Source organism: Pygoscelis adeliae, unplaced genomic scaffold (genome assembly GCF_000699105.1).
Source record: "Pygoscelis adeliae isolate BGI_AS28 unplaced genomic scaffold, ASM69910v1 Scaffold399, whole genome shotgun sequence".
NCBI lineage: Eukaryota > Metazoa > Chordata > Aves > Sphenisciformes > Spheniscidae > Pygoscelis > Pygoscelis adeliae.
Genome location: NW_008825609.1, coordinates 911241 through 927917, shown reverse-complemented (window position 1 = coordinate 927917; position 16677 = coordinate 911241).

Below are 16677 nucleotides of genomic sequence, written 5' to 3'. Positions count from 1 at the left end.
GGACCAATTTTTGCTGAAGCCTTTTAGTGGAATCATCACTTTCCACAGTAGAGAAAGTATTGAATTAGACCCATTTTCGATACTACTTACTTCTACCCTGGTGCTGATAATGCCAGAAGGAGAACACCCCATAGCACTGTCTTCTCCCAACCCCAACTTTTCTTTCTCTTGACTGTATCAACCAATAGACAGTGAGGGAACTACAGGTTAAAAAGAAAGAACAACTTTGGTAACAGAATTATATCAGTATCTTCTCCTACTTCAAACACTTTATGCCAGAACAAAATAAACTGCACTACCTAAAGACTTCTTTGGATGGTACAGCATCCTCCTCACTAATGCTTCTTCTCTTATAATTATGTTGACCAGCAGAATTAAGTACAGATCTGGTCTTAAAAATAATGGATCTCAGGCCCTGCTGTACAGCAAGGGCTATTATAGCCCAGAGACCTATCTGAGACTAAATAAAGTCTTTCTTGAGAATTTGAGAAGAGCTGGGACTTTTACTGCTGTTCCACTGCAACAGAACATCATGACCTTTGACATCCAAAGACCTTTCTTTGCAGTTCTTCTCATCATGAAATATGTGCCTATGTAGAGAGAACAAGGGAGGAAAGACTGGGAAGAGGAACACAGTCCTTTATTCCGTATCTGGGGTGTGGGGTAAACAAAAGATTAGGCATAAAAGTCAGATAAGTTCATCTGCTGATCTGGTACAGCCATCAACATGCTCAACTGGAGAAAAAGAAGAGAATGAGAGGAAAAATAGGGACAATGCACAGTTGACAAAAAGAGGAACATAAAAGGAAAAAATAGGGATGGGTGGAAACAATCAGATGTAAAGAAGGATTGGGAAGAATCCATCCCTCCTCTAAAGATATGCATTGCATTTCCAAACTTGACCCACATGTGTCTGGCTGTCTAATTTATGAGAGACGTGAAGCTGACCAGCCAGCAGGCTGGCCATAAATTATATCTCTTAGATAAGCCAAGATGATTTACATTAGGAGAGAGGAAGGGAAAACTGACGAGTAAGAATCTTGCCCTTGCCCTCCTGGGCATTGTCTGGGATATACTCTGTTGGCACCTAAAAATCTGCAGGTGTCCTGAGGTGGCAATATTCCTTGTCAAGACCTCTCCATTATAAAAGCTAATAGATCAGAGCCTTTTTTCCACTGCCTGATAGCATGGCTGCCTAGCACAACTACACTTTCAGATCCACGATACTTGCAATTTTGCTGACCACTCTTTGCTCTTTTCTTGCTTTTTCCTCTTCTTTCATATATCTTCATTGTTTATCTATCTCCTTTATTTCTCTCTATATATGCACTACTTTTTTTTTTTTGCATTAGCAAAACAGTAGCCAGTCAAGAGAAATTATTTTTCTTCTCTACTAAATGCTTATAAGGGTGTATCTGGAATACTACCACTAGTTTTGGAGCCCCCAAAACAAGAGAAATATTGACAACCTGGATAGAGTTCAACAGAGGACCAATAAGGCTGGAGAATATGATATACGAGGAAAGGCTGAAGTAAATGGGTTTGTTTATCTTAGAGAAGACTGGGAGAGAGATATAATTGCTAATCCAACTAAACAAAGTGGGATTAAAGAGGAGACATAGCTAGACTCTTCTTCTAGGTGCACAATGAAAGGAGAGGAGACAAGGATCACAAGTTGCAACAAGGGAAAAGTCTCATTGGACATAAGAAAAAATAATTCAGCATGACACTGGAACAAGGGCCCAGGAAGGCTATGCGATCTCCATCCGAGGAGATTTGCAAACTTTGACTCGGCAAGCTTGATCTATCTTTTATATTAGCCCAGCTCTGAGCAAGGCATTGCATAGATAACATCCAGTGGGCCCTTCTAATCTTATTTATCCTATGTTCAGATACCAGATGCTATCTTCAGCTAATCAAAGTCTCCATCGGAGTTACTGGTCACCTTATCCAAGACAATCTGCTTGACCTAAATTAAAATCTCACATGCATTTGGCAACTGTGAACATTTCAGACAGCGTACGGTACAGTGCTATAAAATTAAATTTCCTGTATAAAAAGAAAAAAAAAGGAATGGGAGGAAACACAAGTTCTTCTAAAAACAAGACTTCTAAAAACATTACCTTTAATAACTTCATAGCAAAACATATTGATGGATATTCTCCAACTGGATTGCCAGTAAGAAGCAATCAACTGACCTCTGTGCCTTGCTTATACTACCTACCTCATGTATCTGCAAATTCTTTTCACTTTCACCACCAACTTTTCCCTCCTCACCATTTTCCCCTTGTGACACTCATCCCTCTCCAAGCCCATCTTCCTCCTCAACCTACATTCCTCTCCACGTCACCTTTTTTGATCCCTATCTCACTCTTTATTCTTCTAGTCCTAAATCTCTGATCCTGAATAGGAAAAGAATTCTTCAAGGCACCTCCCCTAAAGAGGTGCTAATTATTTGGCTTTGGGCCTGCTCCTACTGTGTCAGCTCTCTCTTGTCAATAGGTCTATCATCAAGTGTGTGGGGAAGCTTTGGAGTGACCAAGAAACCCATAAACTGACCCAGTGATCCCAGGGAAAGCCTGGTCTGCATTAATGATTCTTGTAAAATAAACAAGAGAGTTTGATGCCTAAAGTACCTTAAAGCAGCCTTCCTCAAATGTTGCCTGACACATCAAGCGTTCAGTGCTTGAAATGGGGGAAGGAGGGGACTATGGCTACCATGAAAATTAATAGAGAGGCTGAACTTGTGCACCACACAAGCACTAGACCTGCACTAATTTTATTAGCAATAAATATAGTTCTTTAGGTTTTCTTTTGCCTTAGTAGCTTGGCTCCCATTACCCTCAGTCTCTTTATTCTTGTTAGTGCTGTTGCTGTTAGACACCAAGAGTCTTACTGGAAGAAATAAAATGGTTATAAAAACTTAGCATGCCTGGCTATATGTCTGGCACAGTGAAAAAAAGGATGAAGAAAAATTTACAGAACTCGAAATTGGACTCTTAAGACCATTAACTAGTGAACAATCAGAAAGGCTGCAGAGTTTTACAAACATATCTGGTTCAGAGAACAAGAATCACAGAAGATAACACTTTCACCACGTAACTACATAAATCCAACTGGTATTTCAGAGATATAATTTGAAAATTCAGTGTAATTTTGCTCTCAGTTACAGAAAAGTCGCTGTTCACGTATATTTGAATGCCAGATATAATGCTTACCAGTCCACCTATGTCATGATGCAAATACACAAAGAGTTTATGAACATCGGAAACTTTTATACTAGAAAAATTGTTAGTTTCTCTCACTCTTGAATCCATATTTTGATTCATCAGAGCTGACCTGTATTCCTACTCTGAATACTTTCTTTCCAATAGTGCTTTATTCCATATGTTGCAGAAAAAAAAATTTGAATACCAAACACGCTTGCCTTGGCAATATAGTTCACATTCTTACTCCTACTGATGATTGTCTTATGCTTTCAAAGTCTACCAGATTTAGCTAGGCTAACAGCAGATACTCTACTTTTACATATAATCCTTCTTCAAATCTCAATCAGCTCTTTGCTGAAATAATAGCCATCCAGCTGCTAAACCCACAAGATAATTAAACACTGTGTGAAAGGACCTTTCTTTTTAAGCAGATTTAAATTTTATCAAATGATTACTCCATCTTAATTTGAATAATAATTATTAAAACTACTTTTTTCTTTTTAACCTTTTTTCACCTAAGTCCTTTCTTGGGCCCTTGGGCAATAGAAAAACTAAAAATGTAACTGTGGGATAGCAGAAGGCGGCGTAAAGAAGGCAAGGGAAAAAAAGGCATGAAATAGTTGCTGGATTCTCATTTAGCCTCCAGATCTGGATTCAGAGGGACTATTCATAGTTTAAAAGTTAAGCATAAAGCAGAAGGCTGTGCAAGATCACAGTGTCTTTGGCACAAGGATTGTTTCTCGCTACGAGACATATAAGTACAATACTTATGAAAGGCCCGAGTTACAGTTGGATCTACAAAATTTGATGCAGTATAAAAACAAGTGAGAAAGAAGCATCTAGGAAAAGAAACTTCTAGTAATTTCTAATAGATCTATTCTCCAAATAAATATCTGACTGAGTTTTCTTGTATTGATTTGGTTTGAGTCTCCATTTTTGACTGCACATATGAAGTACTGGTCACCACATCTGCTTTACTATCCACAGACAGTGTTAAGAAGATGCGGTAGCCAATTCACACTCAAATTAACGCTGCCACAGAAGTGCGAAGACTTCATCTAAACATGACAGTCCATTAAAAAGATGTAATGGGAAAAGGAGTTAACAATAGCTATTTTTATGGGCTAGCAAACTATCTAGAACTACAGGAGAAGGGTGTTTGCTATATGCTATTGATTCCAATCAGGATATCCTTTCCTTCACTTTGTAAAGGGAACATCTCTCTTAAATACTTACACATTGGGTTTTCTTTCTCCAAGTGTGTATATCTACAAAAATCCCTTCTCACCCAAAAACAACCTATTTATTTCTCTAAACTATGACTGTATGGTGTGCTACCATTCTAAGGGAGACTTTAGCAGATGTTTTTGTTTTGCTGTCTCATCTTCAGGCTCCTTTTAAGGAGCTATTAGTCTTTAAGGTTCCCTAATCCCCCAACTAAATTTATCAGCAGTTGATTGCAGCCAAGAGTTAAGCTAAATTAAACTTTGAAATCCCTGTACAGTGTATCAGATGCACTTCTGGTAGGGGAGGTGGAGCAGAAAGCTCCAAATGTTCCGCTTACCAAGAGGTAGGAGAACCATGCTTTTCTCTAGAGGTTTCTCAAAGCTTCCACGCATTTTTTAAGATCACCACAACTTCCCTGATTTTATAAGAGCAAGAACTCAACCACTGAAACAACTTGTCATTAAACTCCATATCAGGTGTGCGCATGCATACATGTGCATAAATTTGCACACAGGTACATACTTTCCTCTACAAGTTTGTATATTATATATGGAGGAGGTATGTGTAGACACACACTTAGGTTAAGGCTGCATGCAGGCTTAAGACATCTGTTCCAAATGACACACGTGGTGAAAAAGTATTTATCTACATATCTCTCTCTCACACACACACACATATATGTGTGTGTGTGTGTATATATATCTCTTCCCAGGTCTTTGTCCTCACACCATCAGTCATTCCCTTGTTTGCTTCTCTCACTCACACTCATAAGTAATTATCAGAACAGGTATCCCTCCTGCTCTCAGTCCTGCTCTTAGTGAGTAGTAAAATACACAGTGTCTTAAATAATTTGCATGTCAACATCAATAGTTGGTTAGTTTTTATGACAATATATGATAATTCCTTCTTATTCCAGAACTGTGAACTTCTATGGTACTTCTATGTCAGAAGAGGAACAATTATGTATCCTTACACGCACAAAAAAAAAATAACCCAAAAAAACCCAAACCCCACACAAAACAAAACATAAAAAGGGACAGTCCAGTGTGTACTCTTTCTTAAAAAGAAAGAAGCACATAGAAAAAATATGGATGCTTGAGAAGAAATGGCGTAAGATGTGGATATTTTTACCCGTGGGCCAGTAATTGCAATCTAAACCATCAGTAGTTTTCAGAAGTCACTGATATCTAACAAGAGATCAGTACCCACATAGATTGATGGTGTCAATCAAATTCCTAACAGATTGGCCTTCTCTCTACAAATTAATTATTCAGTGGTACTAATTGATCCCTATCTCTTCGCAATTTCTGTAAAAAGCTCTAGAAGAGGGGCCTGGTGAAATCTCCATTAAAAACACCAGGAGGCGTCCCAATGACAACTGTGGAAGATGGCTCAGGTCCTAAAAAGACAACTGAGTTGAGGCTACAGCTCTCTGGATGTAAAAGCAATTCTTGCAAACCAGGTTACAGTAAACTGGTGAAATAAAAACAAACTTCCTTTCCAAAGACTTCATAGCTTTTACTCTGAGGACACATCAAAGATTTGTTTCCAAAATCATTTGTCTATCATTTTCACCAGCTTTTTTTCAGGAGAGAAAGTGTGTGTGAGAAGTGTGATTTCTGCTGTCTGTATCCCCATGGCTACTAGAAACAGCTAGAAAGGGAATTGGGCACATCACAGCACGCAAAATGTCAGGTTAACAAATTCCAACACAACAGCTCAGAGAAACAGACGCTTGCTTTCTCCCACCTTCATCCTCCCATATCACACCAGAAGAAAAGGGAAAAAAAAGTCAACAACAGAAAACTAGCCAAAGCCATGTAAGGGAATCAAATACGTCCTTCAGAAATGTAAACCTCTCTAAAAATAGGATGAAAGGCAAAGCAAGTCACTTGTTTTTGCTCATAGCAGTAATAAAGGGTCCTTGTAAGGGATTCGCACAAGTTCTGTGCTGTTACAGTAGCATCTGTCTCCTCATTGCTGGAGAGAAACGGTGAAGAGGATTTAGAGCGTGTGTAACCTGAGAGAGAAATCATCTGTCATTCCCTCACAGGGCATTAGCAAACTTTCCCTCTCCTGGGAGAATGAAGAGGCACCCTCCTTCCCCTGCCTCTTGTGATTACAGCTTTAAGCATTATTATAACAAACAAGCTTATGAATAATATTAATAATTAGAAAAAATCTAACTCTATTAAGAAAAGGTAAGATAAGCCCAACTGAAAAGAGACAACATTCTGTGCAATACACAGGGTGAACCTGGTAGCAAAGAAGAGGTCCAGTAACAAACAGATCCTCTCTGTGAAAGGGATGATCGCTTTGCTCCACCCAAGTGAGACTGCTATCACAAGCTATACTTCTCACAATCAAGATCTAGAGCAAAAAAAGAAAAAAAGTCCGTTTTGGAAGTTATTATCCCAGGACAGGATGCAACATGCAACTTCTTGTGCCACTATGTTGTGTGGTCTCATGCAAAGAGTGGATTTGTCGGTGTTTCAGTTGTCTGCCCTTTAACAGGAGAAAGCGTTGCTGGAAAAATAAATCCCAAGACAGTCATAGTAATGGAAGACATGAAGGTACACTAAAAGCCTCTGAGATCAACAAGGTTTTTAGTATGCCCTGCTACTTGTTTTTAATTTCCCAAATTAGAGGGTAGAAATGTCAACAGAAGTGCAGAAAAATAACAGAGATGATACGTTTCAAAGAGGCAAAATGCTGCCAGCCAGCACATCACTTGTGTCTTGCGAGTCTCTGCTTCATCCAAAAGCAAGATATTAATGATAAATTTACTGAAATACCTCATTCTTCTTCAAGACAGCAGCTTCTGTGTCCCACTGAGATCAAAATTCAAAGGGCCTGGGAGCTACTGCCTCTTACAAATAACTGTCAAAATACCACAGCGTGAGCTAAAAGTGCTGTTGCATATCAATCAGATCTGTACCACATGCTGCGTTGATACCCCACTTCTAGATTAGAACTTTTCTTTTACCTACACAAGGAATATTCACAAAGTTTTGAAAGGAGGGGTGCAAAAAGGCCCTGCAATAAGGTGATTTATGCACAAGGTCACCACCATGAACCTTTTTAGGAAGGAGAAACAATACAAACATTGAAGAAAAAAAAAGTATGCCCATAATGAGCATCAATTCAGATGTGCAGAATACAAAAGAACGTAATGTAAGTTTCTATAAAATGGGTTAGTCCAATAAAACTATTTCTTTTTTTGCAAATAATGTTGTAAATAGTGGGAATAAACTTTTTCACATTGCCTAGAAAAGAAAGAAATCCCCATACATAAGATTATGAACAAGGTGATAAAATTATTATCAGAAGGAATATCTAAAAGGGAATTGTAAGAAGAAGTTGTGGTACACTGGTAATGGCAGGGAAGATATACTTCCCTTAGGAACATGCCAGTGAGTCCTTCTTCAATAAAATTCGCTCCAGAAGACAGAGGATAAGGATGTTACAAAAGATAAACTTTCAATCTGACATTTACCTGAGGGAATCCCAGATGCAGCAGAAGTGAATGCTGCTGGACAACCTAACACTTGGATGTCCATCCATCCTCTGAAGAAGTTTAGCACAGGTAACAAAAGTAGAGATTTCCTTACTGCAGTCCTCCCTTTAGGCAACCTGAAGAGATAAAGAAGAGAAAGTACAGGAGAGTTTAGTGGTTGGGTCTGATTGAGGCTGTGAATTCCATGGAGATATTCTTTTAGTGCCAATAAGTTTGTTTTGTGTGTATTTGTCTATTAACAACTGGACTGGGGCTGTTCAGTTCATTTCATCAGGATGACTGAAACAGTACTACAGACTAATGACTTTTATTTACTGATATTCTCCTTGGCTGGATTCAAATCATGACCTAAATCTGAGAAGACATCTCCTTTAGCAATCCTGTAAGTGGAAGAATTGTTTTCTAATGAAATATTGACAATAAACAAACAGCTGACATAACCCTGCTCCTTTTCTGCTGCTAGCTATAGACTTTCTTAGCCAGCACTTTCTACTGGGGAGGTTGGCAGGAAAAGCCCTAACTTGCCATTTGAGCATCACTGCTATAAAATTCTTCCCACTCGCTGTTTACCCAGAAACATATGACTCCTATACAAACCTCTGTCTTTTAAATCTGTCTCACATGTGCACTAACAGTTCTGTAACAAATTATAAGAGCATAAGGAAAAAAAATAAAACTGACCAACCCAGATTCATTAAAGAATAACTACGAAAATTTGGGTTACCACAGGATTCCAGCTGCTAAAACTGAAGTCAAATTTCCCCAAAAGCTGTTTACCCTGATCTAAATGCTTTGACTGCACTCCTACCAGCAGTCTAGTATAAATGGGAATAAGTAATGAAGCCATCTTTCTGCTGTGCTAGATTTCCTGGAATATAACCCCTGTGGTAATAATTACATGAGCTTATCCATCCCAGTGTGAACAACACCAGAGTGTCAATTATGACAAATGTCTGATACCCACAAGTGTCTGTTGTAAAGAAAACCAACCGCTTCCATTCTTTTAACCTTGGGTCAGGGTTTCCCACTGGGACTAACAGCTTTTTTTCCTGCTGTAAGTATCCATTTGAGAGTTGCTAGGAGGTGTTATGATCACAGACCTACTCTTTCAGCGCTAGCTTTTTTTGCGTTTGGTAATCTGAGCCTAACTCTCACCAGGGTTTACACAGAAACACCTATTGCTGTTTCTCATTTGTAGTATCTCCTTTGGGTGATACTGTTCAAGACATCTCACTTTCTTTTCCACACCATTTGCAATACAAGCTGGAGAGTCCCCAAAGCCCACTGGTAGCATGGACTATTACTGACCTACTTCTAGCCTCCGGGATATCTCTTGTAGCCATTTGCTATTTCCAGCTTTTGAGCCAATTATCAGAGGAGTCGTATGTAAAAATGGAACCACCAGGCTTTGATCCTAGGAATAGACTTCTCTCAGGCAAACCAAAGAATAGTCCCTTGCATGGACTATGAGGACGTAATGGAACCTAAAAAGCCTGAATCAGTCTGATATATTCCATCTGGCAGAAGGAAATGGTAATTAGTATATACAAAAAAACTGACACTTTCAGTCACGGGGTAGTAGTGTAAAATACACATACACCTGAACAAATATGCTCATATGCAGCCTAAAGAGGGCATATATGAACTCAAGAGCAGCATATAAACAAAGAGTCACAGTAAACATGGACTGAAGTTTCCTGGTTTATATTAGCGATGAAAAAGATTTTTTTCTGTGAGTACTGTGAGTCATTCTTTTAACTGATTTATTTTTCATATAAATTCTGTCCACCTGATCCTTCCACTTTTCACACGTGTGTGGTATTACGAACTACACTGAAGAAAATAAGTTCAGAATGGCCATACCAGATCAAAATAAGTTTCCTCTAGTCCTCTATTCCAGTACCATGTCCCCAACAGTGGACATAGACAAAAGCCTTTAGAGGAATGTAAGCACAAGGCAATCACATTACGACACTTTCCTCTAATCCTATCCCAAATCCCAACCACTTTAGCTCAGGAACTTCACAAGCTGGATGTGGCCTGTATGAGTTTGGTAACCTTCAATGGATCTCTCTTCCATGAATTTGCCCATTCTCCTCTCCAACACACAAAAGCTCTCAACATCACAACATCCTTGGCAGACTAAATTTAATAGGTGCTGCATTCTTTACTATGTAAATGTAGTAAATTTCAATCTTTTGAAAAAGCTACAAGTTGTACTCACCAACATGAAAGGTTTAGTGGTACTTTTGCCAGGAGAGGTTTGTCCTAAAATTCTGGACAACTTCTAATGTGGGTATTGACATTTCATCTTCCTAATAATTCCCAATTGTGTTACATTAATTAAAACTCATGTTTACTCCTACTCTCTCCAAAAGTTTTGGTACAGGGTTTCTAGAATACTGAATCACAGTATTGTATGGTTTATGGTTATACGGAGCACCTAAGGCATGTCATTTCAGCTAAGAAGGATAGCAATATGATATTTCTTCCTTTTTCAGAAGTAAGACAAAAGAGGACAAAAGACCTTGTGAGAAGGGACAAGTTTGACAGCAGGAGTGGGAGGAAGAAACATACACTTATGTCATAACTTACAGGGAAAACACCAAAGAAAATACTGCCATTGTAAGGATTCTTACCCTGCCTCTAAACATCGGTGAGACCAGCACTGAGCTTTGCCTTAGAGGAAAACGAAGGAGTTCCTATATAATGGATGTTGGCTATAAAATGCTTCAGAATGTTTTTAACCAAAATATGCTGCAGGCATACAAAATATTTTTTAGAAGATTTTAAATTGTTGCGTGAATTCTTTCCAAATCTAAATGCAATGTGGATGGGTACTAGATTGTATATGCATCTTGGACTGCAGCAAATTCAACCTGATTTGTCATTCTTGTCTTATATAACAGGGTGGAGACTATAACAGACACTTTAGAATACTCTACGAGCTCAGACAGCAAAGTGACTCCATATTATGCTGGGCACCACAATACCAAGAAGATGCCAACAAAACCAGAGGAGCAGCAAAAACAAGGAAGAAAAAATGATTACAGGTCTAGAGAGGCTGTTTTATGAGGAAAAATGTAAAATAAATAATTCTGTATAGCTTGGCTAACCCAAGGACTGAAGGATATTATAACTGTTTGTAAAATCAAATGAAAGGCATAAGCACCAAGAAGACAGTGAAAAAGAAAGCTGAACCAGAGACTTATATGAGATATTGATGAGATAAAAATGTATATGAGAAATGTTAACTGGCAACCAAGAAACATTTCTTATCAATGAAACCTCTAAATTTTAGAATATGTTTTCAGATAAAGGAAGTCATATGGCTTCTTTAACAAATAAGTAGGAAAAGAAATGCAGGGCAAGTGAAAGATGGCTGACCAGTATCCCTGAAGACTGAAGTCGCTTGTCACAACACATGTACTAGACATGGGCGACAGCAGCAGGACAAGCTTTCTTTTTAAAGTGCTATGCTAGCACTGTGACGATAATATCAAAAATCTCAGGTACATTGGCTGATACGGAGCTGGAGCACCTTATTATTCAGATTACAGTTATTTATGTGTGGTGGGAAAGAGAAAAAGAAATTATAATGGATGAGTGTCCCAATTAACTCTGCAGTGTCGATGTATCCTAAAGGGGAAGCCCAGTCCTAATCTTTTCCCAAATGAACCTGACTGAGATGATAGTAAATATGTAACCACACTACTGAAAGTGATGAGTGCAGTAACACAAACTTCCTCCCTAAATTCTACCATTTCACATAGGTGAACTCTCAGTGATCCTGTTGCCACAACTCTCCGTGTCTTTCAGCTTCAGGCAGATTTGTATGAATAACCTAGAAGTGTCAGGTTTGACTGTATTCTTCTCACCACAAAAAAATCCCAACAGCAAAACCCCTTTTAATTAATGAAATTCTTGACATGTAACAAAGACCTCACTATATGCCCAATGAGGTCATAAAGCTGCTTCTGTCTTTGTAAATAAGCCGTAGTAGGAACTAACTAAAAGGATAAGAAAGGATTTCCACTAATCAGGATGACTTTCGCATGGCTGAATTACACAGAGGAATCACAATGACTAGCCCTGCGCTTGCTCTCCTTTCACCAGTGGACAAACGCACTCATTCCAACGGAGCAGACGGAAATGGAAGTCACACAGCCAAGAAGTAGCCAAGAAGATGGTCCTACGATCCTTATCCTCTCCAAGCTGCCAAAGGAAGGTAAGAGAGAAAAGTTGTTCTGCCAGCTACCAAATGGAAATAGAGCATCCAGCTAACAACCACAAGATACTGGTATCTCTAAACCAGAATCTAATCTTGGTACTACACCAAGGGTATATAATATGCGAAAGCGTAACGCAAAACCTACACCACTGAATTTAGTGAGCAGCTTACGATGAATCATACTGCTCCAAAGGCAACACACCAGTTGGCTGAAACATTTTGACCCACAAGAGTCAGCTATCTCACACTGTAATTAAATACAAAGTCTCACCTGCTCCGAGCTAGGGCACAGGCACGGTGTTTGAGAGAAATAAAGGAGGCTACCTAAAAGGCAATGTTACTTCCCCTACTACTGTCGCACACTGAAAATTCAAAAACCACTACAGGAAGTGTAATAAAAATAAGTAAGAGAGAGAACATTAAACTGATTGAATTAACCTTTGTCATGTTTGATTCAATAAAGCTTCCTCTTTAGAAATTACCTAAACCTGCTGGAAAATTTCCAGTTTATCACAGAACTCAGCATCAAAATGATACTGGCAGTAGAGAAATATTTTTAAATATTCTTATCCTACACATATGTCAATTATCTTTCCTCCCTTCTAGGATCAATTAATCAAGCTAGAAAAATCAATTCTCATGTTTGCAGCACCTGCTTTTCCCAGAAGATAATTTCAGTTATATCACAACAGCCTCGGTTGCTTTTTAACCTAAGAACTGGTGGGTTTGAGTCCTGAAATGGGAAAGATTTTTTTTACTCGCAAATATACTCCAGATAAATGTGATTCCTAGTTCTTTATAAAATGCTTTCCCTTGCCAGAAAAACATTAAGGTGTGTTCAGGAAAGGTGTTTTCAGGAAAGGTGTTCCCAGATGGATTGCAGAATGGCAAATAGGTCTCAATGGCATTTTTATTGTTGTTATTATTGCTTGACAGAGTAAAAATAAAGGTGTCTTCAGAGGTGTCTTTCCCTGGAATGAGCAACTCAGCATAAAGAGAATTTATATGCTGAAAAGATTACAGTCAATGTATTATGACTGCATATATGGTACCTCTTCGTTTACAACACTCCGCCTCTCCTAAGAAAGCTCAGGTTGTAAATTTTTTAGACTTCTACAGCACCTCGGCCACTGGGGCCCAGAACGGAGATTCTGGATGCCCCTGTAAGTATGAGCAACCAGAATTACACAATTGCATTTGCTGTTGCCTGCAGGAAAAATTATTTCTGCCTTCCTTCAAGGCCAAGAGGTAAAGCTGAACGTTGTAGCTCTAGGTGCGGGAGGCACTCTAGGGCTCTTCTCTCTTGCTTCGAGTAGTATCTGCCGAGGCTAAGGAGAGAAAAGGACAAACTCCTGAGCGTAAGTCTTTGCTTTCCCTCACTCTGATGAGGAGGTTGCATCTTCCTATTCCCTTCCTTCTGAGCAGAGTCCCAGCTCTCGAACTGAACCTCCTGATTCATCGTGACAGATCTTCCCGACGCCACCTCCTCCATCTGATGGAAGATGAAGCGCCTGTTTGCCCCCGAACAGCTGGTTCATACCGCCTGCCTCTCCCCTTAACAATAAAGTTTCAAGCAGACCGTCAGTTTGCCGAGGTAATAGGTTTTCACAGCCAGGGGAAGGTGAGTGCCAAAGATTATTAATAGTGTACCTTGATTAGTTAAGGGAGAGATAAATGTGACACCGCCACCAAAATCCCTGAATATCTGATACCAGTGAGGAGCGGGTATCACCTGCCAAAAATAGAAAGAGCAAGAGAGATTATATAAGTGGGGTTCCTACCCCGAGTCCCACCTCTTTTTGACCTCCTCCATACCTAACACCCTTTTCAAGCGTGCTTAGGAGAGATCCAAAAGGTAAGTAGCAAGAAAATGTTCAAACTTCCACAGCAAACGTGGATTCGCCCGCTCCCGGCAGGAACCCAGGACCTTCGCCCGAAGGAAAGCCGATGAGGATGCCTTCCATCACTCCGACCCTATCCGCCTTCCCACAAACAAAAGCCCAGAGACAAAGAGGTGCAAATCTTCCAAACACAGAGGAATGGCTTCCCGCAGAGAAGACTCCAAACGAGAAGAAAGGGACATGAAAAGGAGGAAATAGGTGAACACGTTGAGGGGGAATGAGGAGAAAAGGCGGGGAGAAAGGGAGAAAATGGAAATGACAAAACAGGGAAAGGGAGAAAGTGAGCGAGAACGCGAGCAACGACTCGGTGAACAGAATTTACCGAAACGCTCAGTCGCGAACCAAAGGCAACCCCCACCCCAAAACACGTCGCAGAAGTGAAACCTCTCTTTACGGACAGACGATCGTAAGCGATGGGGTGAAGTTGCTCTCCTTGGTGTGGTCATTAGGAAGATAAGGGAAATGTGTCACCCTTTTTGCAAAGGACTCCCGGCTTTCTGCTTCAACTTTTGGCGTGGGGGCTTCTTGCCGTTCATGAAATTCTCCCTGAATCGTCTGCTTTTGACAAGGGCGGGTTGACTTCTACTTAATTTACTGGATCGTTTCCTTAGTAAGAATATCATCATTCTGGCGCTGGTGGAAGGGGGAGTTGATCTATACGAAAGCTTCTGTGCAGAGAACGTGGAAATCCGCGGTGTGGATTTTGCAAATAGTTCGGGCAGGAAAACTGGCAAAATCTCAGAAATACAGAAGAGCGCGTCATTCATCTCGCAGGGATGATGAGAAAAAGGTGAAGGGTCGAGTGTGAAACTGCCAATTCGTGAAACGCCTTTTATATTAGAATAACATAGCAGTTTTGACTAAAGCTGGGTGGTTAAAAGCTTCTAGAAGTTTGCCAGCCGTCCTTAAAACGCATGCACTGCTGAGATTAGAGCCGGGCCTCCGCCGCTCCTCCGTGTGAGGTCCCCGCCCGCCCGCTCGGTAAACCTGGGTGCCGCTGCTTTTCGCTCCGCTGGCCGCGGCCGGCCCGGCCTCTCGGCTTCTGGACGGAGGACGGGAACCTGGGGGAAATGTAGTTTACGCTGTACAAACGCCTCCGCCTGATCTGAAGCCTCATTTTTCTGGCACCTCTCACTTTTCGCCTTCACAGCACGATCAGGCCGTAGCGGCCTGACGGATCCGATGACGAGGGAAAGCGGGGCTGCTGGCGCATCGTTAGGGATGCGGAGGGAGCTGCCGGGCTGCCGTCCCCGGGAGGCGGGCGCGGAATGCGCCTCAGACGCCGGGCAGCTACGCGCCTCCGGCCGGTTTTGCTTGGCGTGAGGCTAGTTAACCTGACTGGCGTCTGCCAGCACAGCAGGCAGCGCTGCGCCAGCTACCGACTTGAGTTACTTGCGAGGGCAGCCCTCCAAAATGTGCTCCGCGTTGTCAGCAGAGCGGGGTTGACGCCGAAACGGGAGTCAGCCGCGACGACAGCATCCTCGCTGGCGGATGGTCAGGAGCCTTCCTGGTCGCAGGGACCTAAAAGGAGGCTCTGCGGCTCCAGGAACGAGGATACCTCAGCAACGGGTTTGCAAAAGGCTCCTGAGAAAGCAAAGAGACCGTGGAGACTGAGGCCCGGCCCCTTCGCAGGCTGCGCCGATGCGGAGCCTGGCACAGCAGGGGAGCGGACGGCGACGTGGTACCAGGCCGGAGGCGTCTCCGCTGGGAGCGAGAAGGGGCTCTTCCCGCTTCCGCCAGCTAAAAAGGGAAGGGACGCCAATTACCGAAGATGACGCACATTGATTTCCCTTGTAAATAGCTGTATATTGATGGGTCTACGTTTAGCCGAAGCGTCAAACAGACTAACGATTGGGTTTTAACCTGTGCTACGCGATTCTCCAAGCTGAACCCCGCTAAAGCAAGAGACCCGAGCAACCCGAGTACTGTCTTTACTGCACCCCTTCACCTCCCAGCTCCGAAACGACGGGGGCAGCTGAGCGGGAGCTACCCATGCGGGAAGGTGCGCGGAGCCCTTCTGCGGGGCTGCGGTTTATCCCGGGTCGGCACCCCGGCGCACAGCTCCTCTTCCCCCGTAGACCAGGGAAGGATGCGTTCAGCCTAGGGAGGGAGAGGGACTCGGCTCCCCCATCCGTCTCCTCCTTTGTCCTTGGAGAAAACTAAGCCTCTCTTGTATCTCAGGAAGTACACGGGAATGGGGGGGAAAGGTTCCAACGAGAGAAAAACGACAGCCTGTCGCCCCCCCCCCCCCAATGACAAGTCGCTGTTTAAAAAAGAAAAGGAAAAAAAAGGGGGACCCCAATGTCACCTCCCCCTCCTCCGTCCTTCTGCGCTCGGTGGCGTGCTGATGCCTCTACCCGTTATAGCTGGACTTGGGCCGCGGAGCAGAGGACGGGGGCTCGCACTTTCACAAGCGCCGAGGCATTACTGAGGGCGCGACCCGAGTTTTCGCGGCAGCCGCCTCCTTTCCAAGGCCGCTCTCTCGCGTCCCGTTCCGGGCCAAGGGCGCAGTGGCGTCAGCGGGGTCGGGCCGTGCCCGCTGACGGCAGCGTGGGGGGGCTCGCTGCCCCCCCCCGGCCCCCCCCCCGCCCT